At 41.6% G+C, this 10914-nt stretch overlaps 1 protein-coding gene across 2 annotated transcripts in view; it reads left to right on the forward strand.

Annotated features, from left to right (window-relative positions):
- Positions 1–604: 604 nt before the first annotated feature.
- Positions 605–10914, forward strand: part of LOC139762382 (uncharacterized) — a 125315-nt gene continuing 115005 nt past the window's right edge. Inside the window, exon 1 of one of the 2 annotated variants that reach the window (XM_071687202.1) lies at positions 605–965. The gene's annotated coding sequence lies outside the window, so the exon portion shown is untranslated. Of the gene's footprint in view, positions 966–990; positions 1373–10914 lie in introns of those variants that run through there. The other variant, XM_071687201.1, reaches the window with a different exon arrangement.

Raw genomic sequence — 10914 nt, forward strand, 5'->3', positions numbered from 1 at the left:
ACTGTTAGACAGCGAACTGTCGCATGAAGTCAGGTGGCGAAACATTAACCAGTAAATAGTCAGGTAGTGAGCCGTTAGCCATGGTGGCGGTGGTGGTGGTGGTGTAGTGGTGGCGACTCATGAAGTACTTGATGGGTCGGCCTGAATGCCTGGCCGGCGGCTGTCCCTCCACCATCACCACCATCATCCTCTCAGTTTAGAATAACATTTTTCTCCCGGGTGTTCTGCGTCATCTCATACATGGCACTTCTGCCCTAACTACTAGGCTTGGAGGTAGGGGGAGGGGGGTCTTTGTTCTGCCCAGAAGCATAGGGTCTCACCACAGGATGGCTGTAACCATCTATACCCACCACCGGATGTAATTGTAGTTAATCTAGCCATGTTAATGCCAGATGAAACTTTCAACTCTCATGTGGAGGCTTTGTGTAAAGCGCACCATCCCATATTTGGCCTTAAGAATTTACTGTTACGACAGCCGTACACCATTCTGCTACAATTACTGACGTGTAGTCAAAGACTTTGTTGTTGAAAGAATAAACGATGTTTTCTGAAACTGGCGATCGAAACGTAACGTTTCATCCCGAACTCATCAACTTCCTTCCCATGCAGAGGTAACCTTTGCTGTGTGCCCTGCACACTCAGTGCAGTGCCAGCACCATCCATCTTGGCACTGAGGTCTGCAGAATGTGATGTGTGCCTGAGGGAGGGTATGCGGGACAGTGTTGAGAGGCGGGTAGTGTCGAGCGGACGTGTCTTGTACAGCAACTGTCGCCCAGCCCGGGTGCTCCCGACCCACCTGCTACACTACATCATCCCCCACGATCAAGTATCACATACAGCCCACCAGATGGTGTTCGTTACATCGGCAGGGTTGTGTATTATGAAATAAACTGAAAAGTGTCACAAAGACGCTGTAAGAAACAATCGTGACTATCCACGTGAATTATCCGCTTAAACTAAAACAGGTTCGTAAGTAAACAAAATCTGGTACGTGTTAAGATACCATAAAATCATTTTTTGTCTGTCGATAGTGTAATAACTTTTGGTAGGAGAATCTACACATTTATGACAATACATCTGAGTGAAAAACTGCAATTATAACCAAGTGACAAGATTGGTATACATTCAATCTTAAAGCATAAAGCTCTTTTTTTTACTCCTGTAGACAATAAGGATTTAGCACGGCATGAGCCCATGATTCAGAAATTCGAAAAGACATGAAAATTTTATCTATGGACTGAATTTGTTCAATCAATTGATATTACAATACCGAGATATCAGCAAAACTTGGACACTATTTAATAGTGGTAACAGCCTAAGACAGATTTAGTTTGGAGTACTTCCACACATCACTACCAACAATAAAGATAAGGTAAGTCTTACGTGACTTAAAAATTTTGGTAATTTCAGAGTTTATCTATAAAGCGAGAATTTCTAAAATACTTACAGGTTTCGGTTGAAGTTGAATCCAGCTAGCGATGAAAGCTGTGCAAAAATCAACACTCAGTGATGTCAAGTACTACACCAGAGGTATTTCAAAAAAAGCAGCATTCAAAACGTAGATCGTACTTTAAGCCTAATGTTTCAGTACTGATATAAACACGTATGTCATCATGGAAGTATATTATATTTAATGTCTCACATTATCGTTATGATGCTAAATCACATTTGCATGGGACTTCAGATTTGCATAAAAAGTCCGTGTTTGGCGTATGCGTATCTTTTATCGGGATCACATTTCCAGACATCTATTCATCCTTGTTTTGATCACAAGTAAAATGCTTTGATAAAAGTGTTTTCAAACAATTTAGATTTCATATTTCAAAGGTGCATTGAAAAGAGAAAAGGGAACCCCCATGAATAATAAGTCGGCGGGGGGCGCCTTCATGTGGTTGTGGCTGGGGGAGCCTGTGGATTTGTGCATTAGACAACTGGAGCGAATGAGGCCCATTCTTCCTCTTTTCCAGGCGCTACCTCCCTAACGCAGGAAACAGCAAGTTAAATACACACACACACACACACACACATATATATATATATATATATATATATATATATATATATATATATATATATATATATATATAATGACACTTATGGTGAAATATTTCCTTCGCAATTCTCACAAACGAAAAGTCCGAGCTAACTACGTTTTGAAGTAAACGCAAAAGAAAAAAAATGTGCTTACATCAGGAGAAACGAGACCATTGCACACAACACGGTGAGGTTCCTGCCTTAAGTGTAAATAATCAAGTATCACTGGAATGTGTACGAGAGCCAGTTCTAGCTGGCTTATGATATTACTGATAATATTCCCAGCAAAGTACATGACCATAACTTGCAATCCGGGTAGCAAAACTATTGTCCTGATTCACTGTTAAGAGGCTCCTTGTGTAACCATCATTATTAGAGTACTACGCCACAATGTTAATACAAATCACCAGAGAAGCGTTCACTGCACTCGCAAGGTCACAGAAAAGCCCCTCCCATGTATCTAAATCCCTCATTCCCTTGGCGTTATAAAGTGTGGCGATTCGGGGTTCCATTTGTTCATCTCGATCTTAAACGTAATTTTTTTTTTCCAGTTTCTTTACTAGGGTCGCCAGAATGTCAGTGCAATACACTTGTCTGTATCCGACTGCATTTTGGGACGAGTGTGCAATGTCGGCACCAGGTCACTCGATTCGCATCGCAGCTCACCACAACACTATCTCTCAACTGTGTCATGCCACTGATAATATCCCTCAGTAATGAAAAATCAGCGTCATTTAAGTAAAAACCGGCTACGTAGCCTATCTCACACCTGTCATTGGTTCCATGACAAGACTGCTGACGCCTACCACGTCCTCCTGGGACTCGCTAGCAACCTAGCCTAGATCACCGACAGACAGACAGGTCATGGCGAGGAAAACATTAAAAAAAAAACGATGGAAAGAGGTATTTCCATCGCAACAGACTGGTGGCTTGAATGCAATAACCTAGATGAAGAGACTGTCCGTGCAGACAGAACGTAGAAATTCATTAATCTACATATAAAGGACAAGATATGGGACCGGACGCATTTACAACCGTTCCTCCTACTGTACAAAAGATTAGTGACAGGAATGAGCATGAGGCACTGATTTTACCAAAGTTTAAATAAGCAGCAAGAAATTTTCTAATGGAGAGAGAGAGAGAGAGAGAGAGAGAGAGAGACATTGGCTAGGCTTGGAAGAAATAAACGGGATAAGCTAAAGCAGTGCGAGGGAATGATACTGAAATTGGGCCACGTGCTATCTGGCTTGGGTAGGCTAATAGCTAGAGTAGTGCAGCAAAGAAAAAAAAATCACGTGCTATTAACAAAATTAAGGTTCAAGTGTTATTTTTTTTTTTTCTGAAGTTCCGTCACGGACAAAAGTCCACATCAAGGCAGGGCCTTATAAGAAATATTAATAGGTTACTGAAAGGGAAAAAGAAGATACAACGAAAAGTAGTTGCAAATTTTGAAGGTGAAAAACCTGCCGTAAAAACGACCAGGTCGAAGTTGTTGGGAAAGACAAGAGAGCGTAAAGATTTCCAAGGCTTGGAGGTGTAGGGATATTAGAAAAACAAAATACCCAGTCTCGTCCAGAAAGATAATTTGAGTGACATTATCTAAAAAAAAGAACTGCTGATTGGGTAACTCGGTCTTTTATTTCTTCTCAGATTGGAAAGAACAAACTCTAATCTAAAGGTTTCTATGACGTAAACAACGGAACCAAAATGCTACCAGGAAACCGCAGATAAAACACTATGAATAAACGAAGCGCTTCTAGGCACACATTAAGCTAAAAGAAATATACCCTTGTTAATCTTGATAAAGTGTCACTATCTGGTATATCAAGATGGAAATACTTATGCATGATTTTGTATCTAACGGCTTTAAAAAAGTTTGAGCTCTAGCTAAGTTGAGCCACTTGTACAGATTTCACGAACATACATGTTTACAACGCTTGGGAAACCAGAAAACACTCACATAATTTCAGATCATTTTTTCTTAAGAGGAAATTGTGTGCTCTGAGCAATCTAAATACAAATGTTGCACATAAAAGTTGTCATACAGCTACATATTTTACTACCGAAATTTACTAGGGTACTTCAGTTTGATCAAATTATAGTTGATAGGCTACCTCAGTACTAACGTTTGATCGTCAATGAGCTACTTCAATTGGATGAAGTTATTAACCTGACCAAATCAAAGATTTAGAAATTAAAACGTATTCATGTGAACCTTGTGTCTTAACTACGACCCAGGGATCCTTGGGTACGATGTCCTAACTTCGTTTAGCTGTCATGGTCGTGCTCAAGTCCTACAACTGTGGGCAAGGGTCGTTCCCTCCTGCTCAAGTCCAACAGTCGCGTGTAGGGGTCATGCAGCCCTGCTTAAGTCATCCAACAGTGTGCAAGGGTTGTACTGTCGTGCTCAAGTCGTGTGCAAGGGTTGTTCTGTCGAGCCCAAGTCATACAATTGTTGGCAAGGATCGTAAATTCGTGCTCGAGTTAGACCGCCGTGCTCAAACGTTTAGGCCATTGTACTAGTTTTGTTTGTGTTGTCTTCTTTGTGTGTTATTCTTTTTTACCTGAGCCTACCACAAATTATTCCTATCATCATCATCATCATAAGCTGAAGTGAGGGAGGGAGAGGTTGGTGACAAGGAGAGGTGAGGAGAGACAGATGCACGACAGGACCACTAGCTCAGAGAAACAAGTAGGTGATCGAACAGCTGGTGGAGAGGAACAAATGGGTCGGAGGACCACTTGTTGAGAACAAACAGATGAGAGGAACAGCTGCACGACGACCGCTCGTTGAGAGGAACAGCTGGGTGAGAGGGACCGCAGGGTAAGAGGGACCGCTGGGTGAGAGGGAGAGGGACTGCTGGTTGAGAGGAACATCATTTAGTAACTCGGTCCACACACTGTCACTCCAGCCATACCACGTTACATACCACATGACTTAGTCACTTGTCCTACACTACATCACTTCCCTTAACCCGCGCCACTCTTGTATAATCACATCCCACACACCGTTCCACTCTCACGTGGTCACTTCCCGCACCCACATACCATGCCACTCTCACGTGGTCACTTCCCGCACCCACACACCATGCCACTCTCACGTGGTTATTTCCCGCACCCACACACCAAGCCACTCTCACATGGTCACTTCCCGTACTCACACACCATACCACCCTCACGTGGTGTCTTCCCTCAGCCCACACACTGACCACTCACGTGGTCACTTCCAAAATTTTGTTTCACTTCCCCGTAGTGACGTTGCTCACTTCAGCCTAGCCCACATAACAACATTGTTCTACTTGTCAATGCGCAGTAATCAAAGCGCATGATCATACTAATCTTAAACATCATTATCCATAGAAATTATAAAGTGTAAATAGGTAAAGTATGAAGAACATTATATACAACGTACAAAGCTCCTGCTCGATGATCTAATCCACTGACTTTGGCTTGACGTGGGGTCCTGATGGTTGGCTGGTCGTTGTGGGCCGTCCTGTCCGCCTCATTCACTGCTCTTAAAAACACAGTAAATGGACAATACAAGGCCACCTGCACAAACAGAAGTTCAGCTCAAACCATCCTGAACTAACTCAAGTAACTTGTCTGTACTGCAAAAGTGGTCCTGTTTATCTTTCTGTTGGTTGGTTGGGTGGGTTTAACGGCTAGCGACCTATGAGGAAGGTGATTACACGTACAACCATTTTTACTGGTATATGCCAGCGCACGATAACTAATCCCAACATACGGTCAAAGATATCCACAAGGAAGTTGCCATATGCCAACAAGTCATCCAATTCTTTGGCATATACGTAGAGGTTGCAGGCTGGTGGAGTGGTATATTTCGGGAAAACATGTTTGTGTTGAATGAAAAAGTTGTGCCAGGAATATGGAAAGTATGAAGAGGGAAGATAGCAGAGGTTGACTGGCTGGAACGACTGAAAAATTCCAGTTTTCTATACAGGGTGTGTTGGCCAGGGAGGGAGGGAGTGATGGTGGTACGGGAAGGTTTAGTAGCCACGGAGAGAGTGTGTGGTAGTGGTGAGAATGTGGTAGCCTGGAAGAGAGAGAGAGTGATGATGGCGAGGGAGTTGTGATGGCTTAAGTTCCCGGAAGGTCAGGCAAGGTGATGGCCCGAATCTGCTTTTATCATTCAAACAGTCGACATTCTTGGCTACTTTAACACAATGCTATCAGTTTTCTGATTTATGCGAGGAGTAGGTGCGGGAAACCAGCTGTGGGCAAAAAACACAATCTTATCAGGACGTCGAATCCCTCGCCATTCATGATGACGTGACGTAACCTGCATTGCGCTATGTGTTGCCGCAAGGATACTAGACAAACTTCTAACCACATTCGTATCATAACTTTGACAGGAATCTCTCTCCTAAACTTGCAAATGTAACACTTAGATTCCTCTTTAATGAAATGACCAAGAAGTATTCTTTCATAGTCCAACGACAGCGAAAAAAAAAATCTACTTTGTAATGCTGCACTGGAACTAAGTTGGACAAGCGTACGATTGCGACGTACAAGATCTCCAGCTTGCATACCAAGATCTTAATTTGCATCTGCTAATAACGAAACATATCTTGTGAATTTTCCCTATCGTTAAGAACACGGCACCGGTCGCATTGCGACATAAGGGTTCAATTCGAGTCAAATTCTGATTCCCCAAAACAGACCTGTATTTCGAACACTGAAAAGGACATATAGCGCGATTGAGATAGCCTTCCATAATCTGACAAAACCTAATAAAAAAGATGTTAAAATATCTTCATACTTTATGAAACAGTGGTCGTTTCTTAAAATCTTTACCCTTGCTGACGCAAACTATATTGTGCCTTCCAAGTGATAATAAGTAAATCACTGTGTTCAATTCTTATGCAGTGGGCATTTTGCCAAGCTCTGTCGTGAAACATTTCTAGCATCATTTCTAAGCACTCTGGTCGACTAAAACGGCAGTATTGCACGACGTCATTCTAGATCATTGCTCTGACTGGTTGACTGTAATTATATGCCGTCCCTGACGAGTCTTCATTGGTCGGTTCGCTTGATGAGTCAATATGGCACCTGCAGTAAAGACATGTCGCCGTGTTGACGCCCGACCATGTGTAAAATTCAGCAGTTATCCAGAATCTGCGGTCCTAAACACGGTGAAACAGGACGTGCAGGAGGCATCCTGAAAACAGAGACAGACGTGCTGGAACCATCCTGAAGCCACTGATACAAAGCTTATTGGAACCATCCTGAAGCCACTGTTACAAGGCTTATTGGAACCATCCTGAAGCCACTGATACAAAGCTTATTGGAACTATCTTGAAGCCAGTGATACAAGGCTTAGTGTAACCATCCTGAAGCCACTGATACCAGGCTTATTGGAACCATCCTGAAGCCACTGATACAAGGCTTATTGGAACCATCCTGAAGCCACTGATAAAGGCCTATTAGAACCATCCTGAAACATGACAAAACACGTGTTGAAGTCGTCCTCAAAGACAGTGATGCAGGACGTGCTGGAACCACCCTAAAGCCAGAGATGTCGTCTTGGAACAGTCCTGAGGCAGTGAGAAAAGGACGTACTGGAGCCGTCCTAAAGCCAGAGAGAACGTTCTGCAGCCAATGAGAGAGGACGTGTTAAAGCCGTCCTGACGTAGACGGGTGTCTGCGGCAGCACGGCCATGGTCCGGGTTACGCCCGTCAGGTGCAGCCAAGTGAACATCCAAACCGTCAGTTGGGACGTAATTTGGTAATACTGTCAATAGTCCTGATGGATTGTGGCTTCCATTATCTTTATGCGTGGAGGCCGTGGCGGTGCTTGCTGCTTGTTGAGAGGTAGTCTCCTGATCAGAATCATACCATTTCCACGAGAAGCTGAATTTAAATAATTCCGTTTAATTTTGAAATGTAACAACCATAATGCACCAACTCTCAGTAAGTCTCACATAGTTCTAGTTAGCTTTAAAGACTCGAACTTGAAGTACGGAATTATTCACATTGATAATAAAAAGTGTGCAAATGCACTCACCCAGCTGGTAGGTAATCTATCCAAGAGGAACTAAGAGCAGCAGGGCGTAATAAGAGTCACATGATGGTCGTGTACCTTCGTGCAAGCTCTGACCACACTAACAAATCTCACGACGCAACTGGTGCGGCAACTCTGTTAACCTGGCCTCAGTCGCTAGCAGGACTACTAGCCTTTATATCCAATGGGACGTGGGAGGGGCTCTGGGCCTGGGATTTTTTTTTTTTTCCTTTATAACCCACTTGATCGTATCTGAGATGTAAAACGAAACCCTTGTCCTAATTTTGTTGCAGAATATACACACTTATTTTATGAGTTCGTTCCTGTCCTAATTTGGGATCTTTCTTTTTTATTTAGTAAGATATAAAAAAAGGCCTAAAAACATCACTGGGCTCTTCTGTAGATTTAGGGGGGCCTTGGTGGGGATGTCCCAAGGCCCATGTTGGCACCTGACGATCCTGCCAGGTTGAGAGTCAATGGGTTTAGTCTTTCTCCTGCTGATGGAATCAGCCATCCACAGAACAGTGTAATATCACTTGCAAGACTGCCACAATTTCTAAAAATTCAGTTATGTTAGATTTTCATGTTATCTTAAATTTCCTAGTCGTTCTGCCGGTTCTTATTTAATGCCATCCCTCAGTGCTACTCACACATACTTTCATTTTTCCCTAATTCTTCTTACTAACGAAATACACAAGCATTCCACCTACTATACAGACTCAATTTTTGGTTACATACACGGATAAGATCTTCAACTCAACCAAATGCCAAGTGATGATTTGGAAGTGCATTTATGATAACCATCTTGTAGGAGACAAATCACATAATAATCTTGGTGAACGGGACTCTAACGTTGACATAGCACCTAGTCTATCAACAAAGCCACATTAGAAAAATTGTTAGAGCTGTCAAAGAGTTTAATAACACAAAAATATTTAAAGCATATATTAGTCCCACTTCATGGGAAAGTACATTATTAGTGTATATGTAGACTGTTGAAGGAGTTCCAATGAAAGGTAAAAAAACTTTGTGAAATAAGGGTCATGAGTTACTGGAAAAGAATAGCAATCACTGAAATGTTAGTACTAGAAGAAAGAAAGGAGCTTCAGCTTTCTAGTGTAAAAGAAAAAAGGAACCAAACACGCACACACAAACACACAAAAAGAGAAAAATATAAAGCAACTTATCTAAAGTATTTGGAGTGAATGCAGCAGGCTCAACTTAGAATCCACAACTACAAAAAGTTTAAAGATACTTGATTTTTTTTTTTGTATAAAGAGCTTAAAAGATTGGCCCCCATAAGTCTATGACTCTGGAGGAGATATAAGCAGCACTAGAACCAATCAGCATTTAAAAGATGTGAGGTAAAGCAGAATACAATAAACAACTTTTCCATAAATTAATTAGGAATATATCCAGAGGAGGAGTTGTAGATAATAATGTGAAATTTTGAGGTGCTGAAGGAGTTTAAAAGCATTCTAAAAATGAAAGACGATACAACCCCAACAATAAAGAGATAAAATGGGGAGGACGTCTTGTAAAACACTGAAAATACTTGAAAAGCATAAACTGATGGCTAAAGAGCTTAAAAGGCTGATCAATGATCCTGATGAAGATTCTTCATATGTGCTGAAGAAATGTTCACTTATGCCCAAGAGACTACTTTTCAATTATCCAGTTGACATACACTGTTAGTAAGATACAAATGTCTTTCATTGCCAGGAATGTATGGAAAAAATTCAGCTCCTCAGTACCTTTGCAAACATCATTGTAGGTGTACATCCAACAATCTCTCAAGTCATGTATACAATGGCATTGCAAAAAACACATATTTTTGGATGGTCTAATTAATGAAAAGAATGACATGATGCTTATGAGCTAATGAGAAAAATAAAGAAGACTAAAAGGTGATATACAAATAATTAAATAACTCAGAAAATGAAAAAATGATTTTAGATTTTAGCAGGAAAAAGGAGGCCAATATGGGACTCCATTCATGTCCCCACCACCCTGCTTTGCATTCAGAGCTTACACCTAATTTTCTCTTTGTGTAGTTCTGATTTAGGACCACGTTACAGATAAAAGTAAATAACTGGAATATTTTCAAGCATATTTTGATTGTAATAAATCATTTAAAAACATGCATGATAATTAATTACCTATTTCTACTCGATGAGGAGGAAGTCTTACAGTTGTGGGTCCCCCTCTTGAACATTCTCAAACATATCTTGCATAATATGTCCTATGTCAATGTTATTCACCACCAATGCTGTGGTGATGTAAGAAATAACAAGTATAGTTTGATACAAACAAGTAGGACCTCTACAAAAAAGGCCACATTCGTCCACACTCAGTCTAGCTGTCATGCATAATGCACCGAAATCACAGCTCCATATATACATCTAAGCCCCACAGACCTTTCCATGGTTTACCCTGGACATTTTACATGCTCTGGTTCAGTCCACTGACAGCTCATCAACCCCGGTATACCACTCTGTTCCTTGCATGCCTCACCCTCCTATATGTTCAGGTCCCGATCACTCAAAATCTTTTCACTCCTTCCTTCCACGTCCAATTAGGTCTCCCACTTCATGTTCCCTCCACCTCTGACACATATATCCTCTTTGTTATTCTCTCCTCACTCATTTTTCTCCGTATATCCAAACCATTCCAAAACACATTCTGCTCTCTCAACCACACTCTTTTTATTTCCACACATCTCTCTCTCTTTCATTGCTTACACGATCAAACCACCTCACACTACATATTGTCCTCAAACATTTCATTTCCAACACATCCATCTGCCTCCTTACAACCCCGTCTATAGCCCATGTCTCACAACCATGTAATATTGTTGT

The sequence above is a fragment of the Panulirus ornatus genome, chromosome 43 (genome assembly GCF_036320965.1).
Source record: "Panulirus ornatus isolate Po-2019 chromosome 43, ASM3632096v1, whole genome shotgun sequence".
NCBI classification, from domain to species: domain Eukaryota; kingdom Metazoa; phylum Arthropoda; class Malacostraca; order Decapoda; family Palinuridae; genus Panulirus; species Panulirus ornatus.